The sequence below is a fragment of the Pimephales promelas genome, chromosome 3, assembly GCF_988280905.1.
Source record: "Pimephales promelas chromosome 3, fPimPro1.hap1.1, whole genome shotgun sequence".
Taxonomy (NCBI): domain Eukaryota; kingdom Metazoa; phylum Chordata; class Actinopteri; order Cypriniformes; family Leuciscidae; genus Pimephales; species Pimephales promelas.
The window spans coordinates 18,754,085-18,766,318 of NC_142771.1; the positions used below are offsets into that span (position 1 = coordinate 18,754,085).

At 37.7% G+C, this 12,234-nt stretch overlaps 1 protein-coding gene across 1 annotated transcript in view; it reads left to right on the top strand.

Annotated features, from left to right (window-relative positions):
- The first annotated feature begins 605 nt into the window (after positions 1 to 605).
- Positions 606 to 12,234, top strand: part of spop (speckle type BTB/POZ protein) — a 78,299-nt gene continuing 66,670 nt past the window's right edge. The window contains exon 1 of the mRNA XM_039670097.2: positions 606 to 735. The gene's annotated coding sequence lies outside the window, so the exon portion shown is untranslated. The remainder of the gene's footprint in view (positions 736 to 12,234) is intronic.

A 12,234-nucleotide genomic window follows, 5' to 3' on the forward strand; every position in this document is an offset into this window, starting at 1 on the left:
TAGGCTATATCTAACTACTCTCATTAGAGTATTAGTAGACTGTCTGCTTATTATCTGCTAACACTTTATTTTGTTGGTCTTTCTACTGACTACTTTCTACTTTCTACTATAAGTAACTAGCTACTAGTGAACTTGGTCTCCTAACCCGAACCCTATAACACTTAACCCTAACAGTCTACTGACTGTCTACTATAGCCTACTAATAGTCTAATTACAGTTAGTTGACATAGGTAGTTGAAAAGTTACTTATAGATAGCGTAGTAGAATGTCTTAAGTGACTATCAAAATAAAGTGTAACCAAAATATAATATTATTTTGTTTTACATGCATTAACATGTAGGCTACAAGTACACAAACAAAACAGTGACCGATAAATAACAAGAATACAATAGAAATATAGAGGCTTGTAAACCAAATAAAAGCGAAATAAAATAAAAAGACTTATTTGAATCTATGAAAATACATGGAAGGGGATAGGCAAAACCTGCACTCATACATTTCACCGAAATTGACAGATGACAGGGACAAAAACATGAAATCAGATTCGAATTATATGATTCTGTGCTTTAAAAAAATAATCACACTCGCATGTTACACTGATTTTGTAGCAATCGCGCAGTGCTCGCACCCGAGTGCGTGCGCACTCCCGTCCTCCGTCATTCATTTAACCCGGACGTGAAGCCGCTCCATAGAAAAAATATCCGATACGGCAAAACAGCTTACCTTCATAAAAAGGTAAGTTTATTAACCCAAACACACCACAACACACCAGGGGATGTCATATATTTCTGTTTTACCTCTTGATTCGCTTTGTAAGAGGGAGAACAGTGCGTTTAGAAGATATGTGTCGGTAATATTTGAGCTTGTTTCTGGCTGCTGTTGCAGTGCTAACTAGCTTAGCCCCTTGTTGCGCTTGCCAGCCTGATCACTTTATGACTCTTATATAATACAAAAACAGCTATTTTACCCTGGTTTTAGCAGCACATTTTTGCGTCTTAATAGTTAAACATTTTAACATACGAACTTCTGAGGGTTTTGTGGTCAAAGCAGTGATTCTTTTGACAACTGTCAAGTTGATGAGCAGACTGGCTCTAACACCTGCTTCATGTTGTTGTGTTTATGTTTTTATAAATATATTTAGCACGGCCATTTGTGATGTCATACGCACAGAATGGCTTTGAAAGATGCGTTTTGGGTTATGGTGCCCTGTTAGATTCAATGCAGTACTTGAGTATTGTTGTTAATGCTTGCAAGTTGTTTTTGGGCAGAGGCCTGAGTATCAGTGACAGATGCATTGCTAAATACTGATCCCGCATTGACTGTGAATGGAAGGATCTTGCCGCGCATGCGCCCTCTACACCTCCCGTATCCTGCCAGATAGTGGGAAGTTGTTGTGCGCACGCGCAGTGCTGCGATGCAGGGGCACTCTTTGCCAGAAACTGAGCCGCTATCATGATCGCGTTCACGCAGACGTGTTGAATGGGTTGCTGCATTGCAGGAATTAGGCACAGCTGACATGTTGGTCTGTGTGTTGCGGCTGTGAAGCGGAACGGTGGCTGTGTGGTGTTATCAGCTCTGGGCCCCAGCTGGTCATTTATTGGGAAAAAAATGTTGAATTTGTAGGAACTGACTTCACTTTGACACATCAGAGCTGGAGAATCCCCAGTGTTTTACACACACCCGTTTCACATTTCATGTGACCGACCATATGTGTCCACTGGCATGGAAGAAATCTGCTTAATACAATCCAAAACGCCTTCTCTGCCACTTAGCAAATGCAGCACAGGTGGTGGTTGAATCTATTGGCTTTTTAGTGTATACAGAAATTGTGTTAATTTGATATTGAATTATTTAAATGTATATTTAATGTATAGCAAGCATAAGACACCCTCTTATAAAAAACGTTAAACAAAATGTATACAGACCGACTGAAAACTTTTGACCCGCAGTATACATTTCCTTTATATATAAATTCTATTCATATATTCTATTTGAATATATTTTAGAATGTAATTTATTCCTGTGATGCAAAGCTGAATTTTTTTAGCATTATTACTCGGTCTTCAGTGTCATGTGATCCTTAAGAAAGCATTCTAAAATGATGATTTGAAGCTCAAGAAATATTAGATTTTTTATCAATGTTGAAAATGGTTGTGTAAAACATTTTTTTTCATGATTCTTTGATGACTAGAAAGTTCAAAAGAAAAGCATTTTTTTACTGAAACAGAAAGCTTTTGCAACATTGTACTACCAATCATAAGAATCGGTTCAATAACAATTTTTTGGGGGAAAGAACTTAAAGAAATGAATACATTTATTCAATTAGGATGCATTAAATTGATCAAAAGTGACAGTAAAGACATATATAATGTTACAAAAATTCTATTTCAAATAAATGCTGTTCTATTCATCAAAGAATCCTAAAAAAATGTGCACAACCGTTTTCATCATTGATAATAATCATAAATGTTTATGTAAGCAATAAAGGTATGAGAGGCTGTGCTCTGCTCCGCTTCACATCCTGTCTAACAACGCCCTTCAGCTGTGACTTATTCACGATACAGCACGATACAGCACTTGCTTTTATACATTGGTTACCACACAATACAAATATTAAAGCCAAAAAATATGTATCTGCAACTTTAATTAAGTAAAATCCTTCCTTCCGCTGGAAAAAATTGTCCCTGGCCGTTAAGTTACATAAAGTACTTCGCGAATAGATGGTGGCAAAGACTGTGTTTATGAGTGAGTCAGTCAGTAGAGAAACTTTTAATACATTGAAAGGACTCAAACTTGTGATCATGGAGAAGGAAGAGCAACTGACTACTATCAGCACAGGAAAACTGTTAAAAGTACAAGATATCGCAGCGGACTTTCAAACTGTTTTTTTTTTTTTTATGAATGAATGAAAAGGAAAATGCTTGATCTCTCACAATACTAGTCTACAATGAACAATTTCACTGACATCAAACATGTGTTTTCCAAGAGTGGTTGCTACTGTTGGGTGAAGCCGTATATATATCTATGGGTTGAAGCGGTCATAGCCATGTTTTAATGTGAACAAAACAGCTTTTGACCAATCAGAATTAAGGATTGGAACTAACCGTTTTATAATGAGCAGCAATTCATCATATTAGAATGATTTCTGAAGGATCATGTGACACTGGAATAATTATGATAAAAATTTGCATCAAAAGGAATAAATTATTTTACATATATTAGTAGAAAACCAGCTATTTAAAATGGTAATAATTAGCCTATTTTTTCTTTAAAAAACATTTGTAGATTTTTCTGAACCCAACCTTTCGTTATATTTATTTTGAATAGTAATATGAAACAATGTGATTTTAAGCACTGATCTAGAAATTCCAGCATTGGTAATAGATGTCATGGATGGCAAGACATTTACTTTTCATTTGCGTAAATTTCAGCACTCATTTTGATTCTTCCTATGTTGTCAATCCCACAATCCAGTGCAAACCTGCCATTCATCTCATATAGAGAAGGGATGCCCTCTCACTTTGTATTAATGGCCTCATATACAGTTACAGAGAGCAATTCTTGAGTGTGTTGGAGAGAGATGGAGACACAAATTGGGGTGAAATGCTAGTGCAGTTCTGGATATAAATGTTTTCCTAATCTGTATGATGCCCATTACTTAACCCAGCGATGAAAGGGAAATAGTGAAACTCATGAGTATACTGCTCTTTTTAAACATGTCAAACTTCTCCCATCTGTTGTTGCACACACTTTCTGTATTTACATATTTCTTCTGCATTTTAGCATGCAACCTGACCCACTTCCCACTGTTTAAGAATTTTAAATAGCTGTAGTGTCTCTTCTAGTCTTTAATGCGAGTTCTGCATTGTATTTCTTATACAGCAGCACAATCAATTAACTTCTGTTTGTATCTTTGAATCTATTTTAAAAAATTTTGCAGATTTTGTCCCTAAGAAAATTGACTCATTTTAGGATTCAAAATGCCATCTAAACAGCATTTGCTATTGGATTTTGTTTCTTGATAATCATCTCAAATCACTCTGAGTCGTTACATGCAAATTTTGTTTACACTAATAACAGTCTTAAATCAGTGCTGTTATGGATTATGATGAATCTGACAGGGGTCTCTCAGCAGGTGTGTCAGAAATGACAGATTCTTTGCCCTAACCATCTGCTGTGTAAACCGGGCTGATGGTGGGTCTCTGAAACTCTTGCATTAGGCGCTGATTAAAGTCCAGTGTAAATGTGATGCTTTCTTTCATTGCGGAGAGATTTACTACCGCAACTCCGGCTTGGCAGTTTCCGCTATTCCAAAATAAAGTAATCCATCAATTAGTCAGCAGCTCCATCAAAGCCAAGATATTATTACGCACCAAATTGCCTCGAATGATGAACAGTTGTAATTTATGAACAAACCCGAGACCAGGCGGCAGTCTGCGGAAGAGAGAGATTGCTGTGCTGAAATATTCAGATTGTTATTATAATTTTTTTTAAAGCTGTTGTTTTTAAACAATCAGTAATGTTAACAGAAGTAAATGGCTTGCTTGTGTGTAATAAACATGGATCATTATTTCTTTAATAAGTCCTTGATAAAGTGTTTGTTTAATATTTATCCAGTGAACAACCACACATTTACAATGTCTGAATCATATGCTATAAAGACAGCTGGTGCCTGTAAAAGAGGAACTAAAACAACAAACTGATTGTTAACTTAGCAGAACAGTATGTGTACTGGCAGGTGGAGCTGCATTTAATGGTAAGGCATCAGTTTGTGACTTTCTGTATTTCTTGATAGATTGTGAATATTTAATTATTATTGTAGTTGGTTGTAGGGCTAGGTATTGACAAATTTCACGATTCGATTTATTCACAAGCCAGTGGTTCAGTGCCAATGTATTAGCTATTCAGTTCAATTCGATGTTTATTAATTGAGATATATATAAAAAAATCTGTATATAAAATGTAAAAATCTAATGCTGTAAAAATATAAAGGGGTATTTATGATATTTGTATTTTTGTGAATATTTGCCATAGCCTTAGATGCTGACATGACATTAAATAAAACTATCTATCTAAAATATACAGGGAACCGCATATGATACATTATAAAGATTAAAATGAACTCATAAGTATCAGGCTGCTTCCATTAAATTACACAAAAGGACGTTTTTATATTAATAACGTAATAATACAAATTTCCAACATAATGTTGCAAAACAATTTTATCTGAATAAATTTGTGTTCAGAATGCCAAACAATTTTGCATAGGTTTTTTCCTTTGTTTTTTAAATTATGACCACGAGGAGGTTCTCAAGGCATGTTTTCCTTGAAGAGTTAAGTTGTTGCAAACCAAAAATAAGAGTGATGCACGTTCGTTTTGTTTTACTTAATGAATGACTGTTCCGTGTCTTTATTGAAAAACTTCTTCATGATTTCACTCTCATCCGCCCATGACCCACCCGCAATGAAACCCGCGGTTTCAGAATTGGTGATGATGTTATGAAGTGAGTCAAATGTGACGGTTCGTAATATAACTGTCGTCGGGGGAGGGGCAGGGCGTTGCAACTTAATTTGAATAAACGAGCAGACACTGATTAGCTACTTGCTCTACTTTATTTAAAATGAACAGCAAGACAACTCGCAGTGAGCAACACTATTTATAGGCAAGATTTTCGCATCCACGAATCTTTCCACGGTGTCGCTGGCAGGGTGGCACCGGCGAGAGTGAAATTTGAACGGACGTTAATGATTTTAAATACCTAAAATATAGCAAAGAGATATTTTAATTGTTTATTAATAAACACGTGTTTTCTTTGTCAGTGTCGGCCAAAGATGAAGTTGACGATGCTGACTCTTTGCAGTAGTGAACGCACCAGAGAGAAATGCACATTTCATACTGCAGGGTTTCCGTTGTCCGGTAATTACCGGACATTGGCCGGGAAAAAATTAAATTTACAATAAAATTAAATCTCTCCGGTCAGATTAAAATGGCCTAATAACACAATCCGAATCCCGCCCCCCTAACACAATCTGAATTTGAGAATAAGCCTAAAATGTATTAAGCAAAAATACACCGACCAATCAGGATTATTTGCCTTTTTACAAGCGTTTAGTCCGTGGACACCGCTTCTCTTAGCGATGCCATAAAGGCCAATTTATACTTCTGCGTAGGGTGCGCGCAGTAGGTACGGCGTAGCATACGCACAGACGCGTCCCATACCGCGTACCCTTCCGCGTTGCCTGACGCGCACCTCTTCAAAAATGTAACTACACGTCGCGACGACGCGGACCGCAAGATCGGTGATTGGTCGGCTTGGTAGCATCGCATTTCCTCCTACGCATTTCCGCACGTACCTTCTCACGCATTTCCACACGTACCATCTCCTCCGACGTCTTCTCTCATTTCTGCCTTTCAGTTTTAGTAATTTCACTAAAGTGAACTGTTTTTCCACCTCAATAAGCTCCAACTCCAACATGATCCACTCTCTTTCAATCGCTATTGCTTGTAGTAACCTAGCCGCGAGGAATCTAAACACAGTGGAACATTAAAACTCTCCGCCGCCAACTAGCGTTTCGGAGCAGTACTGCAGAGCAACCAAGACCTGAACGCAGAAGTATAAATGCTCATAACGGCGTCGCCTACGTGCGTAGCCAACGCCGCACATTACGGCGTACCCTCGGCGCAGAAGTATAAATTGGCCTTAAGCCTGCGACGTGATTCTCTCTCTCTCTCTCTCTCTCTCTCTCTCTCTCTCTCTCTCTCTCTGTTTCTTTCTCTCGTAGTTCAACTGAAGTGGGTATGAAGTTTAATTAAGCTTGGTTTTATTCTGTGTGTCTGCGTGTTATTTTCGAGCTTGACATAAGATTGCACATTCTGAGATTTGACAATGAATGAATGGTTTATGAAGAGAAGGACTGGTTTGAGGGTGTGTGCACAATGAAGATGGGAGTGAACAAGGTGTCTGGCTCCATAGGATCAATAATTGATCAACTGTAAGTAAGAATAGACTTTTTCACACGGACAGTTGCACTGAGTTTGTTTACATGAGAGGATGGAAATTGAAATATGGATTGAGTTTGCAAATGCTTGTGTGAGCTTCCATATTAGGGCTCAAATATTTTCCTGCTCCTCATCTATGTGCATGAGCTGTGTCTGTGCAGTGTATGCTTTGTGTGCATGTGTGCCCGGTCATACTTGGATGTAAGGAGTCACCAAAAGGTATAACTGGATCTGATTATGTGTCTGTTTTGGACTTGTGCCAGTATTTGAATTTTAATCTCCGTAATGAATATTTCCATCTTTTTTATAGAGACACTCTAGAATAGTTTCTCCCTCTCTCCCACGCTTTCCTTGTCTTCTGAATTCTTGTTTCCCTCATTAGTATTCATGTAGACCTAATACACTGAACACAAACAGATTGGACTGTAGTTTACATTTAGCCTACCTTTTTTAATCTATGAAGTTCAATTACAGCTGTAGTCAAGCTTACTTGCACTGAAAGTGTGATGTATTTTTTTGTTGTTGCTTTTTTCACCCTATCTGACTGTGGCCCTTAGAATTAAAGTTAAAAATAAGGTTTTTGTTACTGTATATTTTGGTCATTTTATGCAAACCTCTCTTATGGTTGTTTAAGCCCATTATTATTGTAGTTCAGGACAGGGCAGGTTGTGTAATACTGAATGGACTTGGACTAGGGATTCATTTATTCATTTAGTAAATAATGAGGCCTCCACATTATGTCTAGTTGACTTATCTGTTGTTATAAAGTAAAACAAAATGTTTATTTGGCTTGTAAGACTCCCTCCATGACCCACAGACACAATTTCCTCTTTCTTTGTTATATCCTCACCACAGCCAGTCATGCTGCATGCTTATTTGCTCACTGACTTTGGCAAGATTAACCTCTTAGGTATCGAAAATTGGTACAGAACGTTGTGCCTAAAGCATCTTACTCGATACGGAGCCCTACACCGTATAATTTTCGAAGAGCTGTGCATTGGCAAATGTGGGGAGCACCACTTGCACTCTGTCTTTATCGCTTGAACCGCCTGCAATTTTCCACTTTCAGTGTCTCTCATTGAAAATGAACTACAGATTTTATGGTTTCCACATCCCATGTGAATCTACTTTTTTTGTCAATGTGGTACAACCGCCACAATTTACGAGCGGTCCAGCGGGAATTCTCAGGTTCTGCCGATGGCCACTCCTGGCCTGAACACGTAACTCTTCAGGATTGCTGGAAAATTAAAAGCAGGTGTGTTTGATTAGCGGGGGAAATAAACTCTGCAGGACTGTGGCCCTCCAGGACCGAAGTTTCCCATATATGATGAATAGATGAACTTTCAAAAAGTGGCTCAGTTGATCTGATTTATTTCCACAGATGAAGGAATATTTTGTTTCTCATGTCCTTTTAAACATTTATTTAGTATTTCAAATGGTTGTACCTTCTGTGTTCTGTGTGTATGTGTGAGAAATGAGAATATATAATTGTATAAGTTAGAGTTGGATGTTTATTTTTTTATTAACAGCTTAGAATAGTCACATGACATCGATACAGGTTAGTGTAACTGAATGGTGAAGGCAGGGTGCTGCTCAGAGAAATTGATAGTTTTGACTTTTGTCCTTTTAATTTGGCAAGGCCGTTTGTGAGGGACAGAAAAGGAGCGTGCCAGAGGGGAAGCAGGTGGGAGTATGAATTGGCTGTTGGACTGTTTGATAGTCAAGAAACTATTGATTGAGACTCTAGCTCACTAATGGTCTCGCATACATGCAAATAAAGATGAAAAAACACATGCTCTAGTTAAATCTCACTTATTTATTAATACCATGTCCACACAGATGCGTTTCAGCCTAAGACATTATCACTGTGTAAATGCAGACACTCATTTATCAGAGGATTGTACAAGACTTTTAAAGCTATGTCCAAAAAGGCAGTTGCCTCGCTGTCCAGACAGTCATTGGCTATGTTTACATGGACAGCAGTTATCTAATTATTGACCTTATACTGAATAAAGTAATATTCTGATTAAGTTGTTTGTTATATAGCATATATATCAGATTATTGTTGTTCATGTTAACGTACTGACTACCTGGGCAGCATTTATGAATGAAGACATCAGACTGCTTTCCAAGGCACACTGTGTCACAAAAAAAGAAAATAATACTCAATGAATTAATTTACTACTTTGAACTGGGCCATCAGACACCATTTTTATTCTTTTTTTTTTCTCTCCCAGTGAACAGACACATTCAGGATATCCTACGTGTGTCCTGTATTAACAAATGATCCAGATGGAGGTGTTTTAGACAGTATGAATTCAGACATGCCTTATATCATGCTCAATATGTTCTGCAGGTTTCAAACACAGACTAGTAGTAGTATATTTCAGTCAGCAGAGAAATAAGAGGTAAGAAAAAAGATCATTAGAAGAATGTCTCTCTCTCTCTCTCTGTCTGCCCCCCCCCCCTCCAATCTGGTTTGTTTCCTCACTTTGTGTGGTAATGAGTTTAATGAATATTCATGAGGCAGATCCGGATTCCAGTGAAATTGAATGAAGGTACTGACAGCAGCAGAAGAATGTTATTTTATATAAAAGCTCAAATGCATCAATGACCTGCAAGTTGACAAGCATTTGTGTCCTGCGTAGATCAATTTATAGCTATGTTGCCACCGAAATTACCCGGAACAATTTGTGAAGATTAGGTAAATAGCCTGGTGATGTACGACTGTGCGCGACTTTTCAGTACCTTTCGGAGGGGAAATATTTACCCGGATCTTTATTTAGACCCTGGTTCCTGCGGTGTGAAGTGAACACTCGCTCAAGAGGGAAAGATGGAGAGAGCCAACCCAAAGTCCACAGTTCTTGGTGGAAATGCGGCTTGTGTGTATATAACCAATATTAATGAATATCCCAATTAGCCCCGCCTCCACACAGTACACCAGCTTGGAATAACTGATCCACTCATTCAACTCTACTGTAGTAAATGCTGAAAAACTGCAAGTGGAAATACTGGTTTAATTCAGCCATATACGTTTGAACCAGAAAGTGATTCAGAAGAAGAGTGAATTATACAGGGTCATTGTAACAGAGACAGGGTTGTGCAGCACCACTGCTCTGAATGTACCGGCCGATGGAGGCGTAAAAAAAAATTAGATGACGTGCTGATGAAGTCAAAAGTTCAGTGTTTATTCCAAAAAAGTGAAAAACAAAGGTATTCCAAAAGAGTGCATCTGATATTTACAGTGAAAATCCAAAAAGTATCAAAAAAAATAAATAAAAATAAAATAAACTGTTCAAAATTAAATGCACACTCAAACTTTTGGCTATGTCAGAAATTTGACCCAAAAATCACGCAAGCAACTCCCAACAAACTCACTCTACGAACCCCTCTTTACAACACTGAGAGGCCATCTTAAATAGTATAAGCCCCTCCCACTTGGACTAAACCATTAAATAATTGAAGGTAATAATGAAACTTCAAAAAAATAATAATAATAATAAAATAAACAAAGATTTAACAGTAACAAACACATAACTGATACAATAAAAAAATATACAAAAAAAAATATACAAACATTTGAAACAAAACAAACCCAAACTCAATAATATTAGTTATCAAAGATTCCAACAAACTCCAATCTTCCCCCCAGGCATGAGATCAATTAACTATGCCTTCTTTTGGCGGGAAATAGTTATTTTAAAATGGTGGCAGATACTGTGACCGGGTTTCTTCTATTTGACATGTGAAAATGATCCAGCACGTAAGTATGACAATTTATTTTATGTAAATGAATGTTTGAGCACAATAAATGTTTACCCCGGCAACCAGTCTTGTCTTAATTCTTAATTCACTACTCAAATCAACCCAACAAAATTAATGACTCAAATCATTTAACTAAAAAAAAACACATGATGCGGACAGGAACAACACTCAAACAATACACAATCACTGACATCCACATATCTGGTGTTAACTGATGTTATAATATTGCGCAAAACAAATATGTGTTATGTTTGTATAAAAAGTGTATGTAGCATGTTCTTAGTCCAGTGTAATAATGATAAAAGTCTCTAGTCTCAGTGTCCCACTGTGACAGTCATCTACAAGTCAATGTGTCAGAATGGTAATGCATTTCATGTATCGCTCTCTCTACATTATTGATATGATTAGCCTTTTGCTGGACTACGTTATCAAACAGCTAATAATGTGTTCCTAATGTTACACAAACTATGTTCCTGTTCTCCATCTCCGAGTCACACAGCTGCCTTCTGAAAATCAGTGCTTTGAACATCGACAATGCCCTCAGACAGCACGTCATGTAGCCTAGGCTGCGTGTTTTTTCTATCTGACTTATTTGTAAGTGTGAACTCGTGGAATCTCAATTCTCCTGCAGCTGTCATCATTGTTGTAAGCGAATTCAACCCAAGTGCTCTTTGGTAAATGAATGATTACGTAACTGTTGTTGATCATGTCCATCATTGTATAAAGCCTGTCCTGGTAATTTGATTGGCCTGATCATTTCTGGATCGAGCATAAACTCCTAAATGGGGCGATTCCAGACCGAACTTCCCACCAAAAAATATTGTGGGTGGGGTTCGGTCTGGCATCCAGGCTATAATAATTATATTATTTATTAATTATAGACATGTACCAATTTACTAATGCTCGGACTATGCATCTCATATCATAGGCATAAAGTTAAACAGATCTCAATTTCGTCACGTCACCAGACACGCCCCACCGTTTGCTGTCGTGCGTGTTGCCAGAACTTGCCCGCTCCCCATTGAAATTAACGTGTATCGTGTCGTGTCGCTTGTAGTGTGAACGGGGCTTGACACACTCGGTGTCTCTAGTAAAAACAATCTTTTGCACACTACCGCTCGAGCGTGGACACACTCAGTCTCTTTCACGCACTGTTGATCACACGCAGACACACTCGGCCTCTCTCGCGACATGACAAATCAATTATGAAATTCGTTGCCAACGTTTTAATAATCGATTTTTATCGATTTAATTAATTTGTTGTTGCAGCCCTACATAGATGGCAAATGTTTTAATCCTGTTAATTGCTGCTTGCAGCTTTAGATTGGGGCTGTTTTACACTGAAAGTTCTATTCAGTAGAAAGTGAGACACATTGTGCAAGTTCTAACTTTCATTTTCTTTTTTTTTTTTTTACTAACTGCCTACTCCTGTCTCTCTCTCTCTCTGCATGTCAACTTCTCTCATTCTT